This window comes from Haliotis rubra, unplaced genomic scaffold, assembly GCF_003918875.1.
Source record: "Haliotis rubra isolate DU_JTF1 unplaced genomic scaffold, ASM391887v1 Scf7, whole genome shotgun sequence".
Classification (NCBI taxonomy): domain Eukaryota; kingdom Metazoa; phylum Mollusca; class Gastropoda; order Lepetellida; family Haliotidae; genus Haliotis; species Haliotis rubra.
In genome coordinates this window covers 4,466,381-4,484,965 of record NW_025767412.1, presented here as the reverse complement: position 1 = coordinate 4,484,965, position 18,585 = coordinate 4,466,381, and the positions used below count along the sequence as shown (strand labels likewise).

The following is an 18,585-nucleotide window of genomic DNA, read 5'->3' as shown; positions in this document are numbered from 1 at the left end:
ATGCACACCCACTGCGTTGTGCACGTGCATCCCCTGCGTTGTGTTTAGGGGTGGTGATAAAGAGAAATGGTGATGCATTCATAAGATGTCTGTCTTTGAAAAGTTTGTTAACGCTTATACTTCCCATCCAAATTGAACGTTCAGGTTCTCCTACGTTTTTAAGAGGATACTGTACTACTCACACTTTGCTAAGGATAAAAAGAATTCACAACTTAGCTTAAACGTAGATTCATAATTTGAAATTGTATCCATTTAAAACTGTATAAATAATAATATGGTAACCCTTCTTCAGGTGAACAATCACATTAATCTAACCTTATGCACTTGAATACATGAGTAACCATAAAAATGGTTTTCATGGCACCAATCAACAATTTTGCAAATCATGGAAGGAGTCATTGACAAGTACACAACACCTGTCAGTAGCAGGTATGGGATCCACAAGATGCAGTGACATACTGACACCTAGGATCAATGCTTACAATAAGCTTAAATATTTAAACCAAATTTGAATCCATGATTTTATCCCTAGCAAATTGTGAACAGTATACATATGAGAAGTGACCCGGTGCCCATACTATAGCACTGACGGTTGTTATTTCACAGCTTCGTCAGTAAGAACCCTCCTGTTTCTTCCAGTTTTCACAGTTGTCCTAACTCCACATGCCTACTGTTACCCTTCCTAACAAAACGTTTCCACACATTCAACTTGGGTAATTAATGTCTATCAGTTGTTTTCAATTTGTTCGGCAAGATAAAGCTGCATAGGGAAGACATCATCAACATCACAGTGCAGAAAGCGCAAACATTCTTCGCTAAAACTCTTCTTCGTAGTGTGATGCAATAGAGTTGCTGTCATCATTGTACCATCGGTAAAGAAACCAAATATGGCGTCATTAAACTGTCTGCTCTTTGAAGAAAGTTCGTGTCGCATTTAATCATGTTCTATAGAATGGGTGTTCTGTCCAAACGAATCAAGAATGAAAGTTGGTTTCTAATGGCAATATTAAATGACACAAAAAGCCACCATTTCCTGAGAAAACTATGATAAAAATGTTTTTTCAACGTATTGCCGTTTCTGTATCCATTATAATGAACGCATCATACACAGATATTGACATCGCCGTTCTTGTGGGATTTATGGTGTTTATATATGTGGAGTTGAACTGTCTGATGGCAGAATAAGAACTTAATTGTGCAGTCACAACAATTATTACAAACATTCTAGGGATATAACATCATGTCATTTTCAAAAAGAAAATTAAGATTGAGCGTAAATGACTTAAAGTGACAAAACCATTTCCGTTATCGTAATCTATAATTCCGATTGGATCATGAGCATGTATTTCTAATTCACAAGCAATGTGACAAAAGGTAGAGCGTTACTCCAGCATCTATATGCATGTTCATCGTCTCTACAACGCCTTTACAACCAACTAATCCATATAAAGTTTACCGCAACTCCAGAATGTTCATACACAGCGGTCCTATAAGGCCCTTACCATGCCTAAATAATGTCATCATCTCCTGTACAACGCCAAGGTTATGTTTCAGGACCATGCTCCTTGGTTTCACCAAGATTGTAAACATTTACATTTACACTTACATTTACATACTAACATTTGTATAGCGCCGATATCCAGCTCAGCTGCTCAAAGGCGCTTTGTTTTTCCCCTCGATCACTGGATGTCAATCTCAACGGCAAGTCGTATTATCAATCTCAACTCCCTGGGGAGCTAACAACTGTTGCAGCCACTAGGCGCACCGAGTTAGTGTGGCTTTCCCATTCTTACGAGGTACCTGTTCACAGCTGGGTGGACTGGGACACGTAGTCACAGTACTTTGTCCAAGTTTACTGCACGTTGCTGAACCCGCAACTAGGTGTATGCACGTATTCATGTGGCCACCATCTGGTCTTATACCAACGGATTCGTGGGTTCTCTTAAGTACACAGGGTTGTGTACTGTACACTAGGGGATGTGAGAACACTGAAAGAGTCTGCACACAAAGTTGACTCCAAGATTTTTACACCCGGTCACGGCTGGGCTCGATCCCGCCACCTCAAGCTCGCTGGATCACTAGCCTGGCGCTTTAGCCATTTCGCCCACCACGCCCCCAAACATCTAAGACCTGCCCCCTTAGTGGGGATTCAACCACCACATGTACTGTACAATGCATCGACAATATCACTTCAATGCCTTCACATGTTACGTCTGAATCAAATGCACCGAACACCTCACGCAAATAACAAGTCGACGAGTGTCAATTGTCTTAATGCAAATAGTAATCTCAATAATAGACAATTACTTGTGTTCTACATGTGACATTTCACTTGGTTTATCGTCCATGAATGTGGGATTCCGTAATCACACCACTGCTGAAAAAGGGATTATTCAATCCGTTGCCGAATGTAACGTATATGCCTTGTCTTAAAGTTGTAGTTGGTTTTCTGTGTGTTTGTTCTGTTCGACTGATTGTGTTAGGGTCTCCGAAGCTCAGGCATCAAAGGATGTTGGAGTAGAATCACTTGAGAGGTTGGACAGCTCCTTTGGTTGTGTTTACCGCTATCTCTTTAATAATTCTATAGCAAATGAGGATTTAAAAAAAAACAGAAATTAGGATTCTCACTGATTTTCCTTGATGTTGAATCATTCAAAATAATTAGGTTTTGAGGGAGGTGAGTTGAAGAGCATATCAAGTGTCTCCACACGATCTCTTTCTGGATTTGAGGAACTGCAATAATGTTTTTGAACTCGGTATCTGAACAGAAGCCGTGCCATTTACGAGGATTTATATGCAGACCCAGTACATATCAATTTAATAATAGCTTCTCACAAAACAAGAAGTGGAAGAAGTTTCTATTATTATGGGACGACATAATGGATGTTGCACCATTTGTTAGTTTCATGTTTCTAATCGCCACAACGACCGCAGTTTGAAGCGTGCCTAAACTTTTAAAAAGTTCTTTTCTCATCGACAATAACTCAAGCAGACCGATCTGAGAAATTCCAATATCTTGCAATGAAATTCAGTAGTACAATCTGACCATGAAACGTGAATAGAATTTCCAATGGTTCAGTAAAGTATTTTTTCACATTAGACAGAATATCTTGGGGTTTAAACAAAGGTTGCTTACAGCTATCCCATTTACACTGTGAAAGGTCCACCAACGTTCACATTGTTCATGAAGACATTGATTTCCATTACATTTCTGTAATAGCTACAGCTATGGTTCCAAGCTAATTGTCGGCATCAATTTGTTTCTATTGATCTTTGGCATTAATGAAACTATGTTTGCTTTTGTCCATTACAATTAACCCAGTAAAGTACTGCGTCATGGTGTTGAGTAATTATGAGTAATTATGAGTAATTACATCACAATCTAATGACATTTCATAAATGAATAGTTTGAGGTGAATACTTTTATCCATTGTACCGTCTTTCCAACTTGGAACTGCTTAGCGGCAGGATTTTGACAGAACTGATGTTATCATCTCTTGCAGTGTCAGCTTAATATCCGACAACGATCAATTGTCTTGTCTTGGTTCACCGTGTGTTTCTCCTTCAGTTGTCCTAGGAATGATTAGGACATACTTGGAAACACATCCAGCCACAGATACTCCTCAACGCTCACCTAAAGAGCACATTCAACCAGACAAAACTGATATCCAATAACCTTCATTACAAAAGAAACACTGATATTCCCCTACCAAAAGCAGAAATACCTCTTCTCCGCAGTGATATCCTTTAAATGAATCTCCCGGCATTGAGTCCAGTTTCGGAAAATAAAAATGTTCTCAGAACAATGTTACGTTAAAGAAGGCCTGTGGAAAAGCTTCGGTCAGAATGATCCCTGACATTATTTTTGAATGTTTGTCAGCTGGAACTCAGAACATGACAAACATGGCTGGTTTGTGACTGCCGGAGATTGAGGGGAGATTCATGGCGACTCGGATATGAAAACATCCTTTCATAGAAAAAACGGAATAGCACAGGGGTCGTCACGGAGTGACACGTCCATACAGAATTGAAAACTTGGTGCCACTGAGACGGATGGCAGAGGCGAGAAGCGTTCATCCTGTCTCACTCACATATTTGAACTAAATTCCAAATCCTTAGAGAATCTAGAGATCGGTTATTAGCTGATCCTTCTGGAAGGCGTTTCATAGCCTCAGAAAACAGTGACATTTGGAGAAATAAAAATGTCACTTCGCAAATCAATACTTGAGATGGGCCACCTTTGACCCGAGATACCACTTGCTTGAATTAAGGCCTTTTTGTAATTATCAGACTTTTAGGATGTAGTTGGTTTGTTTGAAAACGGTCATATTAATATGTAAATGAGGGTAAAACCAAGAATAGCTATGTCATTTCCTAGAAGCTCACCAATGGCTCACAATAACAGTCGGGACGATATTGTTCCAAAGGAAATCATCATTGATCATTCAAACCAACACAACAATCCATCACTTTTAAATCGATTTAGGAGACACGGGTTTCAGAATCTATACTAGAATAACGATGAAACTGCGGGACTTGCAACAAATAATGAATGATCGTTTTTCGTTAAACCTTTGATCTTTACAAGTTATACATTAATTGCCCCTATGCATGCTGTTAACGTAATACTTTATGATGGCCCTTCAAGGAAGGTTAATAGAAGATATAATTCAAAAACAAGTCATTTAACATAGAACATGAAATGCCGTCACATCGTATTATGTTTTCTGACGATAGTTGGGTGAACTCAAGAGTAAAACGTGACCTCCATGTTTCAGTTGAACGGTGCTACGTATGAAAACATTTCATGTTGCTTTTTACCAACTTTAGTCTGAATTATATATCACGCTTCTAAGAACACTGTGACCTGTGACTAAAGCCCTGAGTGGACTTTGTCAGACCGATTGAACCTACAGATTTAATTAATTGTACTTGTTAAAATCACGCAAGTCGACCATGAGCATTAGGGGCCTTGCGTGTCTCGGGACAATCTAACACGAAACTGGTTGTGTTGGCCGCAACGTCTAGCGGGCGGAAGACCAGTATAACAGTCTTGCCTCATGAGCACAACGACCCACGTAAACACAGCCCGAAATCCCTGCCAACTCATAGTCTGATTTCACTTGACGATAAATTACAGATCGTACTTTACACAGGCAGCCATAATGCCATCATTAAGCTTGATAGTCATTCTCTTTGTTGAGGGTTATTGCCTTTTAATACCCGTAGGTACTGGCAACAAGAGTTGGGCTCAGACCCAGCACGCAGGTCGGAGTGTAGTAAAGTCGAACTAGTGAGGGTGATTGTACATGCACTACTTAATGGCCTCGGTGTACCAATGACCAGGTTTCTGGTTAATGTGTATTGATTCCAGTCTATGCAAGGCGCAATTGCATATCCCTGTATAGACAGGACAAAGAAACCAGCCGCATAATGTCATTTGCACATGATCCTTTATCAATGCCAAAGAGCACATACGAATGTACGGTGAGTTTCGAAGATTTTATGCTGCACATACATGCATGTCTAATATTGCTTCTCTATACTCGGTACACATAAGTATCTTTCTAATAAATCATTCAATAAGAAACAACAGGTGCTATTCACATATAGAGATCTACCTTTACCCTAAACCTGTTCTAGTGAAAACAATTGCCGTTTTTCAAGAATATGTTCGTCCTTCATATCCACTGACTAAAAGAGCTATAATTACATTTATAATTTAAATAAAAAGCACTAATCCGAAACGGTCTTGGAGAGGCGTTGTCTTCTTGCAGTCCTCAGCTGATGCCCATTGACATTTACAGACGATGCAGGATGTTAAATTTGTGCAGCATCGATTTTCCAAGGTTATCAAACCTTGGATATATTTTGGTCCGGTTTCTCATTCACGCAAGAAGATGCCTAGACAGGTATAAGAAATTGGTATTTGCGTTTGACTGGACATGTTCTATTTCTTGACGTAAGTAAACGCCGCATGCTCCTCAGACGCATGGTAAACTGTTTACAGGTGAGAGGCAATCGATCTGAAAGTGAGCATGTACAGTTGGCTGTGCTCTTAACGGCTGTAAAAAACTTGAACCTGTGACACGATGAAATATTCATTACCTGGTCAAAGTGAACCAATGGGAACAATTCTTCCACTTTACCATAACGATATTACGCTACTCTTTCAAATGGCTTTACCTACATACATCTGGCTGTTGTCCGATTTGGGCGAGATGTGTATACTCATCCAAAAAGAAACGCACATGTTTTAATGATGTACACATATGCAAATAGCAGGTATAGCATGTGTAGAGAATGAGTATAATGCCATTTGGTACCAAGTTAATGCATTCTTCTATGGAGTCGCAGTATAACAACGACTAACTGTATAACCGAACAGTACAAGAACAAAACAATATGAGGATCATCGGATCAATGATACTTTGATCAGTGGGGGCGGTGGGGTAGCCTAGTGGTTAAAGAGTTCGCTCGTCACGCCGAAGACGCGGGTTCGATTCCTCACGTGGGTACAGTGTGAAACCCATTTCTGGTGTCCACCGCAGTGATTTTGTTGGAATACTGCTAAAAGCGACGTAAAACTAAACTCACTCACTCACTTTGATCAGTGATACCTTGTTATACGCAAGAGGGGGAATCCCTTCATACTGTTACACTCACAAACACATGTTGGCGAGTTTCCTTTTTCAGTGAGTATACGTGTGCTTTGGATATGTAAAGAACACGGAATAGGAACTTAAATCCAACCATAAAAGTAATAAGTATATAAAACTAGGCTGTTGTAGTTAGTCCATCATCCGTGAAGATCCGAGTTAGACTGACTGATTGACTGACTGAGTTTGGTTTTACGCCGCTTTTAGCAATATTCCAGCAACATCACGGCGGGGGACACCAAAAATGGGTTTCACACATTGTACCCATGTGGGGATTCGAACCCGGGTCTTCGGGGTGACGAGACAACGCTTTAACCACTAGGCTACCCCACCGCCCTCCGAGTTAGAATGGAGTTCAACAGTCAATGCTTGTCGTAAGAGGCGACTAACGGGATCGGGTGGTCAGACTCGCTGAATTGGTTGAAACATGTCATCGTATTACAATTGCGCAGATAGATGCTCGTGATGTCAACTATTGGATTGACTTGTCCAGATTCAATCATTTACAGACTGGTGTCAAAAAGATGAAACATTGCACAGTGCTGAGTTAAGCAACAAAAAGTGAGTCCACCTGTGTCGGAATTCGATGACAAAAGCAAGTAGATAAACAATCGATGTCGAGGAAACATATATTTCTAAGAAAAAAACTTATGATGTGTTTAAGATATTTCATGGTGGGCTTAAGTCCAATGGGAAAAGAAAAACACAGGGGATAGACAGTTGCTATTTATCGAAACCTGAGATGTGACAGACTAGAGAGCATGTGCGAATTTCCACACCCAGACACTCTTAAGGGAAGCAACTATGCATACAAAGTTGCCCCACTGGGCGATACATGTTTGCCACAAATGCGCAAGACAATATCTGAAGAAATTACTGACGACCTTTTGCGCTAAAATTGAACTTCGTAATCCCATCATTGCTTTCACAAAGCCGCATTGCCTCCCTATACACAATACATCCGGCGTTGAGATGCAGGCCAGGGGGAAAAAACTACCTCAATTTAAAGAAATCGCTCTGAGAGGTTTTTACGAATGAGAAGATGTCTGCAAGGCCGATAGACACATTTCCAAAAGCCCTTTCCCTGTTGAGAAAGTGTTACGTATAACAGAAACTATATTCTCGCGAGACATCGCGGGACTAGAACGAGATGATACAAGAACACTAAGTGCAATTACGCTGACTGTTTGAGGAAAGAACCTTGGAAAAGGATTGGTATAAATGATAGCACTTTAATTAAATGTCGGTGGAGGAGAAATCTTGTCGCAACGTTTTAGAGCTGTTTTCAGTGTTTAACTCCACACATCCTGCCTGGTCCTTGGAAAGCAATAACGTGATGTACAGCATTTCCCTCTACACAAATCCATCGGGGTCGTGCATTAAAAATTAAATAAACCCTTTTAGTCCACTGTGGTTAGGAGGAAAATGTGTCAGGGAGAATTCAAAGATGGGTAAAAATCAATGCTGGATCGAGCCATGTAGTGTAAAGCTTGCTTATGTTCGTCATAAGACACATTTAGACTGACACTTTAGCCAAGATGCCTTGTCCAGTATCCAATGTTCAGAACCTTTCAAATGCCGCATACTGGCGTCTATGTATGTGGTAATTCTTGTCTACCCGGATTAATTATTCGTTGAAATGTTTGTGCCCTTTCATCAGACAATAGACCAACGGTCGGAGGCGGGTCAGGCATCTGGTCTTGCGCAAGTGAGGGAGCGTGCTTTTATTTGCCGTGTATCGCTGCTTTCAGCAATATTCCAGCTATACGAATAGTCGGAACCAAAGAACATAGTGATTGATATCATGAGCATCAGTTGTGATATGGTGACATGCATAAACGACCGCGCGATCCCATTAGTCGCCTCTCACTATCAGCAACGGTTGCCAAAGACCAATTCTAACGCGGATCTTCTCGGTGAACTATGTTAATGAATGAATGGGTATTGTCGCCAAAGTCGGAAATATTGATCCAATGCTTAACGAACGACCAAATGACGCCACTATAATTCACATTACTGCTGTCAGGCCAGCCAATAGCTACTGATAATCGTCATTACGTCATAGTCATCAGAACTAGGTGCAGCTTAACTGCGCCTTTCTATGCCTAGAAGACAAGGGACAACGGGTACCTTAACATGAACAACTTGGGTGGAAACAAATATTGGTTGACTGGGGTCTAGTCTGCCCGCAACACCCAAGGAGAGAGTTCAGTGGGTGGTAAGAGGGAATTACCAAACCCACGACCACATAAGAGGAGACAATGATGGGGTTATTTGGCCTTCGTTGCACCACGCATGCAATTCATCCAAAAATAACCAAAAGACGTACCATAGTAAAGGTGTTTTCCAATCATCTTCAAATCCCCTTTCATACAAAGAGCCCGCTTCATAATGTAAATACGAGTTTACGGTAATAGGACAACATAATTACTGACATTCCAACTCGGAACAAAGTTATAAGAATGGTCTCGTTGATGCATGGGCATTGCTTCTAGAGTTTAGTACCACAGCCAATCTCAAGTAGATAGGAGCCAGACATTCTGTGACAAGGTACATGGACAAGAAGCCATAATCCTGTTGACTCGGGGAATGAAAATGTTATCCTAATATGTGTAAGTCTCCCGAAAGAGGCTTTATCGATTGCCACCGACACATGATACAAAACGCCATGTTTTCATAAGGTTGAATCTAATAGTTTCATTATACGTGATAGGGCCTGTAATCACGGATAATATGTCTATGACCGGATCGTACACAGGCGGACATGGTCACAGACACAGGAATTACATCGTTTCTGTCGGGAATATGGTAACATCAATTAGGCTGATGAAAGGACGGTGTGTATAAGTGCATTAAACAATACCTGACGACGTTCTTTATCATACAGCCATTTCACCACCTTTCAGACTCGCCTTAACCGTTAAGTGTTTGAGAGACAAGCAGCCCAGTCAGGATGACCTGAATGATGCTTATCGTCATGTCGTATTATTCACTTTGCAAATAATAATAATAATAATAATAATAATAATAATAATAATATCATAACATTAATATTTACTATTATCTCCAATGTATGTCTCTTAAATTCGAAAGTAATATTATTTCATTTAGTTTTATTTAAACACAATAAAAATTGTTGATGGTTCTGTACTGCAAGGCGGTACAGAAATGAGTGTCAACCAAGCGCAATGTTATATCAGATCAACACAGGCTCAATGTTCAGAAGGGGCGGTGGGGTAGCCTAGTGGTTAAAGCGTCCGCTCGTCACGCCGAAGACCCGGGTTCGAATCCCCACATGGGTACAATGTGTGAAGCCCATTTCTGGTGTCCCCCGCCGTGATGTTGCTGGAATATTGCTAAAAGCGGCGTAAAACCATACTCACTCACTCACTCAATGTTCAGAAGGGAAGCTTCTTTAAGCCCTGTATTGAGTTTGTGTGTATTCTTTGAAAGAAGCCATCTGGCCTGAAAAGTGAAATAGAAGGCTTTCTGTTTGCTGCTCATGGTCAGTCACTTCCCTTTAATATGGTCAGTGTGACATTGTGCAGGACAAATATGAAATGTAGATTAATGTGGACGCCAGGCTTTGGAAGAATCACATTATCTTAAGCGACATGATGACACAGCTCGATCCTTTTATCATTGTCGTGCTGGTGGTTTTGAATCAGGGCTCTATTCATGGTCAACCCAGTATAGGTAGAAGGTCGTCACGGAAAAAGATGATCATATAATGCTCTGGGAAAGGCCCGTGTATGACCTCAGACGTTTCCAGACCAACAAATCTGTCCTTGCCGTTTTGGATATTTCCTATGAAACCATTTATATCATTGAATTGACTGTCCCTCCTCTCATAAATACAGTGAGTAAATGAGTGAGTTGGGTTTCACGCCGCTTTTAGCAATATTCCAGCAATATCACGGCGGGGGACACCAGAAATGGGCTTCACACATTGTACCCATGTGGGGAATCGAACCCGGGTCTTCGGCGTGACGAGCGAACGCTTTAACCACTAAGCTACCCCACCGCCCCTTTAGATACAGGAAAAGATAATGCGACATATCACGCTTGCATTCTTAATACGCAATTGCATTCATAATACTCTCGCAATCTGTTGACTTGACTACCCGGGTTTGCTGCCAGGAACACAACCCTTTTGACACTCTGATTAATGCAGAAGACTGCAGTGTTAGAGATCCTTCACATTCTCAAAAGGTTTTTGGTGGGTTCGACAAAGCAGCGCTTCCCGGGAGCAATCCTATTCGCTATATTGGTTGCATTAAGAGGATGCCCTAAGCTGGTGATGAGCCTGACCAACCTGGCCTCTCCGCCGCATACTATTTCTAATCCGTTAAACGTAATACTAACAGCTCCACTGTGGCTACTGAGAAGATGCATGTCAAGGCCTTGGTCAATTAACCCTGCATCCTCTTTGCTGCATCTACATTACTTTGATCTGTGAACAATAATTATTGTAATGATTTGCATCATTGGAAAAGATGATGATTATGTTAACAAGAATGATAAGCATCATCGTCGTCAGCATCATAATATCTCTCTTTATAATGAAGGGGTAGTTGGAAATAAACTAAAAGCTTTTAAAATATTAGATTACTATTTTCTATCAATAGCTGTATTATTAATAATAATGAACGACTTGGGAACACGTTACTGTCATGTATTACCAATCCTTTTCCGCATATGAATCCTAATGTCACATGTAACCAGAGGAGAAAACTCTCATTAAAACGGGTGCCTAGAGCACATGGCCAGAACTGAGTGTTGTGTCATGTATTGGATTGAATTCCGGAAAGCAATAAGCTGTAACTGACAAAGTGATCACAGTTACATCCGGTAGAGATGTTTGACAATAGATGTTATGACCTCCAACGATATTGAAAGACGGTGGTGGTAAGATGGGACGCTGACGTTACAGATCAGGGACCGGTTTCACAAAGCGAAGGGCTACGACTGTAGTAAGTCTATGTTGAAGTATGGGAGTTCTGATCACCTTAGCGCTACGATCGCTTTGTGAAATGGAGCCTAGTAGTGGATAGGTAATATTGCCACTATCTGTCAGACGTTAATTCACTCGACGAGGCATACTACGAATGAGTCTTCCAGCGACTGTCCCGAGTCTGTTCCACTCCTCTGGCAGCGCTGTGCCAAGTTCACCCAACATGGAGGTGGTCTATGGCGTTAACGCACATCACCCATCACGTCGCAGAGAAGGGGAAAGGTATAGGCTCATTGGTGGGATGGTATTATAGAGAAGTTTTGCTGCTGGATGTGATCATTGCAAATTCGTCGCGGTGATTACTTGTGTCGTTCGTTGTCTAGAAAGACAAATCGTTGATCCGCTTGCCATGAAAAGGGGACAACAAAGGGCGTCAGCTTGTTGTCTCGACAGCTCTGTCCAGTGACCCTTCCTTGTTCAATATGGAGTGAGTTTCGCGTCCATTTACTATAATCGATTCCCCGCCAAATCTGTCACGAGATCTGAGGTCGACATTGGCTTGACGCGCATTTCGACGTCGTCAGACACTATCGCGCCTATCACGGAAGTGGAAAGTGATTCGGAGCTCATCTCAAACCTTGACACGTGACCATCGACGATTACCCTCGTTTCAACGCGGTGTCGACCATTGACGTCTAAGGCAATATGACAAAACGTGGCGGTCGAGCATGGAAATGGGATGAATGTTAAAAACGAACAATGAACGATTCGAGTAAGTGAAAACTTTATGATAAACAAAGGTCATAGTAATAGACAACAAAGATCGACCGGCCTTCTTTGAAAGTGTCAAACTCTAGAATGCCTAGCGCTACTGCGTTTTGGTGCGAAAGGTTTCAGACATAAATGTTCATGCATAGAATGTTTGGCGTCAACACCTTTTTGTTCTAATACGTATAGTAAAACATGTATATTCCACTACCCCTTTTTTGGAAGAGAATAATTATCTATCCCTGAAGAAAAAATTCAAGCAGCATACCATGTTATTCCCACGGTCAATGACTTAGCAACTACACACTACAAAACAATTATTTCCAAGCGACAATATCCTTCCAACTTTTAGTTATATATTAAGACAGACGCACTCACTTTCGCGGACCACAAAGGAACACATACCAATATACCATAAGCATTCACAAGACTTTCTAAGTCATCAAAAAGCCTCAGGTTTGATTTGTCACTCCAACATGTAACGTGTGGAAATGGGAATCCTTCGCACATTATCACATATCATACGACATTTCTATGTCTTCGTTGTTTCCACAATACATGAACATTTTTATCCGGTAATTCTGTATTGCATAGCATTAAGTGTTAGATACATTCAGTTATGTACTATACATAACTATACATATAGTTATCGGTACAAACCAGTTGTCCATATCACCTTGCAAGGATTGCAGCCACGCATATAAACATCTGCCTCTATTGAGACACGACCCTACTTATACAACACTATCTGGCAATCCTAAAATAAAAAACCCATCATCCATTATGCATGCTAGAAGCCGTCCACGCAGTAGTCGGTGTACATGATGTTGTCAGCGCCGTATGATCAACAGTGCATGATACAGATACCTAGAACCAATACATGCTCGTCCCTCATGACCAATTTAGCAGCACCAATCCAAATAGATAATCCGATCTACATTTATTCAGTCAACGACCTTCTCATCGTAGTCATTTTGTCAAACTCAATTAGCCAAACGTTTGCAGGGGCAACAACGCCCCAGGGGCGTCCTTGTGTCCGCATATTGGCATCCCTTTGCTGCTGAAATAGCTAGCCTATCACTTAGGACATTCGTGCAATTTTGCGATGACAAATCGAAAGATGTATAACGAAAACACAAGAGATAAAATCGATGAAAATCTATCACTATAGTGATCATAAAATACCAGTAGTCTTTATGAGAATGCAAATGCTGGAACAGTCCGGTGATTTTAAGTCAGACCTCTGGAGGATCACAGAGCCTTCATTAAAATACTTCCATCGTAAATACACAGTAAGCTCTAGCTTACTGCTGAATAGATCGTTGGTGTGTAGACATACACAATCAGATTAAACCTTGTTCTCGTGGGTAGCTTCGCTTTCTTCTGAGGCACTCGGGGCGATGGTTCAAGCTATACAAGTCTGGGAGGTGCTGGGAGGGGAGACATTTCTCGTCTTAATCTTCCGCTGACGTTTAATCGGTTAGGGTTAGGTTTTAGGAAAATAGTTTGATATTGCGATGTCATTTATTGATTGTGTACAGACAGCCTCCACAACCAGAAACAATTCAACGGATGATGTTTTATTGAATGATTGATCCGACTACACAGACTGTTATACCGACATTCTTTTCACAACATTGGTAGGGAATGGAACAATATGTTACAATATGACGCAATGATAATTCCTTGCTTTAGAATGGTATGAAAATAATCATACAAAGCTACAGAATACAACCCATATAACTACCGACAAATAATCCTCCTATTACACAGACTTAGCCCTACGGTCATTGAACCACAGGAAATTGCTTTTTCGTGATTTAGGCTGTGAGAAGACGTCATTACATGGGCATGCTATTGACATTCATTGCGAAGGTATTGACAGTTATGCTTTATTTCATATTTATAACTGTTCTATTTTAGCCAAGGAATGCATACATTATCTTGTCATAGTCCCATTGAAACTCTTGTAAAGTAATCATATTATGATATCATTACGTACACATTATCTTAGCATGGTCCCATTTAATGTCATACATGTGTAAAGTAATATGTTATTATATCATACTTAATACGGATACATCATCTTAGTACAGTTTCGTTCAGTTCCAAACATCTGTAAAGTTGTAATATAATGTTGTAATATCATTACTTATACATCATGTTAGTATAGTCTTATTCAATGCCATACATGTGTAAAGTAATAATGATATGTTATAACACCATGCTCAATACGCATACGTTATCTTCGTATACTCCCATTGTGTTCCAAACATCTGTAAAGTTGCAATATCATGTCATGATCTCATCCTCATTATACATACATTATCTTAGTTTAGTCCAAGTAAATGTCAAACATTTGCAAAATCTCGTCTTATGACATCATGTAGTCTGTCATACAGACCCTTCAGCAAATATATCCAAGCAGGCCCACGCAAGTCTAGAAAATGTGGCAAGTCAATTTCCAAAGCTTCAGAATGAAGAAAGTCTCAGGACTCCTTTTCATTATATTTTATTTTTTCACTATGAGCTTTTTTTCTGTAAAACATGTTCATTTCAGAGACTATTTGTTAGTCTAGAGAATCTCTGGCGTTACATTATTACCCTGACGGAATTGTACTTTCAAAGCTGCTACTAAGCGCTTCGCGCGACCGTATAGGTCCGTACATCCGCTTCTCAGGTACCCATTTTAAACAGCTGGGTGGACTGAGTGCCACGTAGACGAAGTGCCTTGCCCAGGGACACAACACAGTACGAGACCCAGGTCACAAATGCTTGGTGTCTTCACCGGGATACGAACCCGGGCCTTTGGCGTGAGAGACATGCTAACCACTACAGCACTGCTCCACCATCTGTTTATAGATGTTTACGCGAGGCCCCGTTCCCCAGTATACTTGTACAGATGTATTGCATGGCGACGCTTCACTTTAAATGTACAGCGTAATTAAATCCCAGTTTGATCACATGATTCTCAGATAAAGGAGAAGTTTTTTCAAGAAAGATCTATAAAAGTTTTCAACAAGGGAGTGTCCCGCAACAGAGGATCTCCAATCCTGCAGCAACACATCAAATATTGACGACACGAAAGAGAAACCTATCAAGCTCCTCGTCTATGCTTTCCTTGTTCTCAGAACCTATCTTAATTTGCCTGGGAAATTCGATATTTTCAAACGAAAAAAGAAAGGTAATTTTCACAACTTTCCATATCCCCACATCGCCACTCATCTATCATGTAGTGGGTCGGTGCAGCGTTTTCAAGCCGGTTGCACAGAAATGGAGAGGAAGCTGCTCTTGACAGAGAACCAGCAATGGAGCTTCCTACGGCTCCATAAAAGGCGCTTAGTGATGGATTGTTAGATTTAGTGTTACTGCAATGCTCCCCTTGAGGGTTCGTGAATGTAGCAAAAGACACTTTCAATATGGCTTTCTGCGTCCGAGTTACTGATGGGTTAGACTTTGGAGAAACACCATCTGTACCAACAAATTCCACATCAAAATGTGTCTCAACACTGTTTATATATTCGGTGGCCTACAAACCCATAATGGTTAATGTTTAATCAAATAACTCGGAACATTACTCAAAACTAAAACCATTCATTCGGAATATAGATTAGTTGCATTTACACAGCGGGAGTCATAATTAGAGTATAATACTCGGTGGGTTTTGCACTACTGGTTTCATGAAGGTTGTTGGTGCATTATTCATGAGACGTAGGTATACGGTTACGAGGACAAAATCATTACTTTCTATAAACCAATAAAGCAATTATCAGGACCATTGATAGCAAACAGTATTTATGTCAGGAACTAGGGAGGTATTACTAGACATTTGCTGGAAAACATGTTTTAGATGCTTAAATGTGAAGTGGTTAAATATTAAAATATTTTAAGTAAATACAGTGATGGGAAACGGTAACGTTATCAACTGCATTCAGATTCTTCATTTTTTATGCAGTTTCTATCAACACCGATATTAATATACGTACATAGATCAAGTGTACCTTGCATATAAGCAAATCCACTATAATAATGTGGCGGCGGGGTAGCAAAATGGTTAAAGCGTTCGCTCGTCACGCCGAATGTCCGGGTTCGATTCCAAGGGCATATAAGCAAATCCTTTATAATAGAGGCGTAGTGAGGGAGCGAAAAGGTTAAAGCGTTCGCACGTCACTCCGAAGGCCTGTTCGATTCCCTACATGGGTGTAACGTGTGAAGCCAATTTCTGATGTCACCCGCCGTGATGTTGCTGGAATATTGTTAAAACCGGCGTAAAACTAAAAGCTGAACTAACTTTGTAATAGCCCACTAGAACGTAAACGCAGTGATTGAACACGGATCAATGTTTTGAGCCCGCAGTGCTTAAACTTGTTTGTTCAGCATGAAATATAATGCTATCGTTAAGAGTTTTAAATATTATTTTTTATTACCGATCTGCTAAGTAATGGTTCTCGTATTCTTAAATGGACAATTTGAGCATATGTAATCTGTATCTAACAGACAGTTTTGCGGTTCTGGAGATCATATTCCTACCACCGTCTATTTATTATATCCTGAGGTTATGATATGAAACTGATGCAGACCTGCAGAGAGCAATTCCCTGGCAAACGTGATTCGACTTTAAACTGCATGAAAGCGCTCGAAGAATCCCTTTAAGCCGTACATTGGCAATGTGGGGGATTTTATGAGCATGGGGAAAGTTGATAAATAATGCGTGCTGTATCAAGATGCTAACGGATTACAGTTTAATTCGTTCTGTCCTAAAGACCAGTCGATATAATTCGTAAGTACCGGCATCATTTAATTAAATTTGACTTAACTTGTAATCGAAAGAGCAAACGGCCTCGATTTGGGGCTGGTAATAAGGAGGATTACGGGCTGTCGCAGTCACACATTAGGCAGTTCATTAATTTTCCATACGCAGCTCCAAAACCCGTCCCCCGGGCACTGTCTCTGCCATACGTACATTAATCTTCGTGATTTATGTCTGCCATCGACCCACAATAAAAACACCATGTTTCAACAGGGGTATTTTTGAAAAACAAAACGTCAGTTCCGCAGTTAAAGTGGCAAGCCGAATGGTGGTCTACCTGCCAGGGGCGGTAGGGTAGCTTAGTGGATAATGCGTTCGCTCGTCACGCCGAAGGCCGGGGTTCGATTGCCTTCATGTAAACAATGTGTGAAGCCCAATTCTGGTGTCCGCACAGATATTGCCTGAATATTGCTAAAAGCGGCGTAAAACCTTCACCCTTCATGCTCCTATTAGGATCAGGAAAAAAGAAATGGCACCTCTGGCTCAAACGGGCTATGGTGTCGCTATGCCCAATCTAATCTCCATCATCTGACGGGGCAGGCCATACATCAAGGAAAGCTACGAATAAAATTGGGCAGTCGCATTAGGTAAATTAAACACTGTGTGTTATCAATAACCACGTTTGACGCCCGCTCTCACACGAGATACGAAACAAGGTCTCACGAAACATATTGTTATACTCATATCTCCGTTTCAAGTTTGAAAGAACGGTCATAAAATCAATGGCTCTGCGGATGGCGATTCTCTGCGCCCCAATAGACGGCTTATCAAAGTTTGGGCCAGATATTTTCGTTTAAGTAAAAGGACGCCTCATGACCAAAGTAATCAAATCAATGGATGTTACGTTTCTCAAAGAATGTAATCGATTGCAATTGTGCGAGTTGTTTAAGGCGTGGTTCGATCACAATTACAGATTGAGCCTATTTTAGATCATCCATATGGGCTCAGTCCGTGTTATTCCTGGAGTCGTGGGTCAGGGAACCATCGCCGCGGACTGGTTTAAATTAGGAAACGTACTGGCAGAAGCCGACAGCTAAACATGTGCTCATCACAGCGTCTATCCAGAGAGCACTGTAGTATTTGTCGAGTATCCAGCAGGTACCCTAATGTTTACGATAAGATGGAGGCTGTTGAGGAATTATTACACGAAGAGTGAATAAAGGTTGTCACGCGGTTGACTCCTGGAATGGCAAATATGCGTTTTTAGGCATAAAGGTTGTATTTAAAGAACCTTGGGTTGCGAAATATACAATGTCTGTCCCTATTGCAGGATATACCACACCGATAGGCAAAATCATTACAACCTATAAATTATATCTTCTAAAACATTTTATCACTCCCAGATTTATCTATCATCGCTGAGTGTTGATTATTTTGAACAGTTGATATAGGAA

The 18,585-nt window shown here is 40.8% G+C and overlaps 1 protein-coding gene across 4 annotated transcripts in view; it reads right to left on the bottom strand.

Annotated features, from left to right (window-relative positions):
• The window catches only part of LOC124258627 (metabotropic glutamate receptor 3-like), a 164,624-nt gene that overhangs the window by 25,797 nt on the left and 120,242 nt on the right, over positions 1-18,585 (bottom strand). The gene's annotated exons all lie outside the window — the stretch shown is intronic.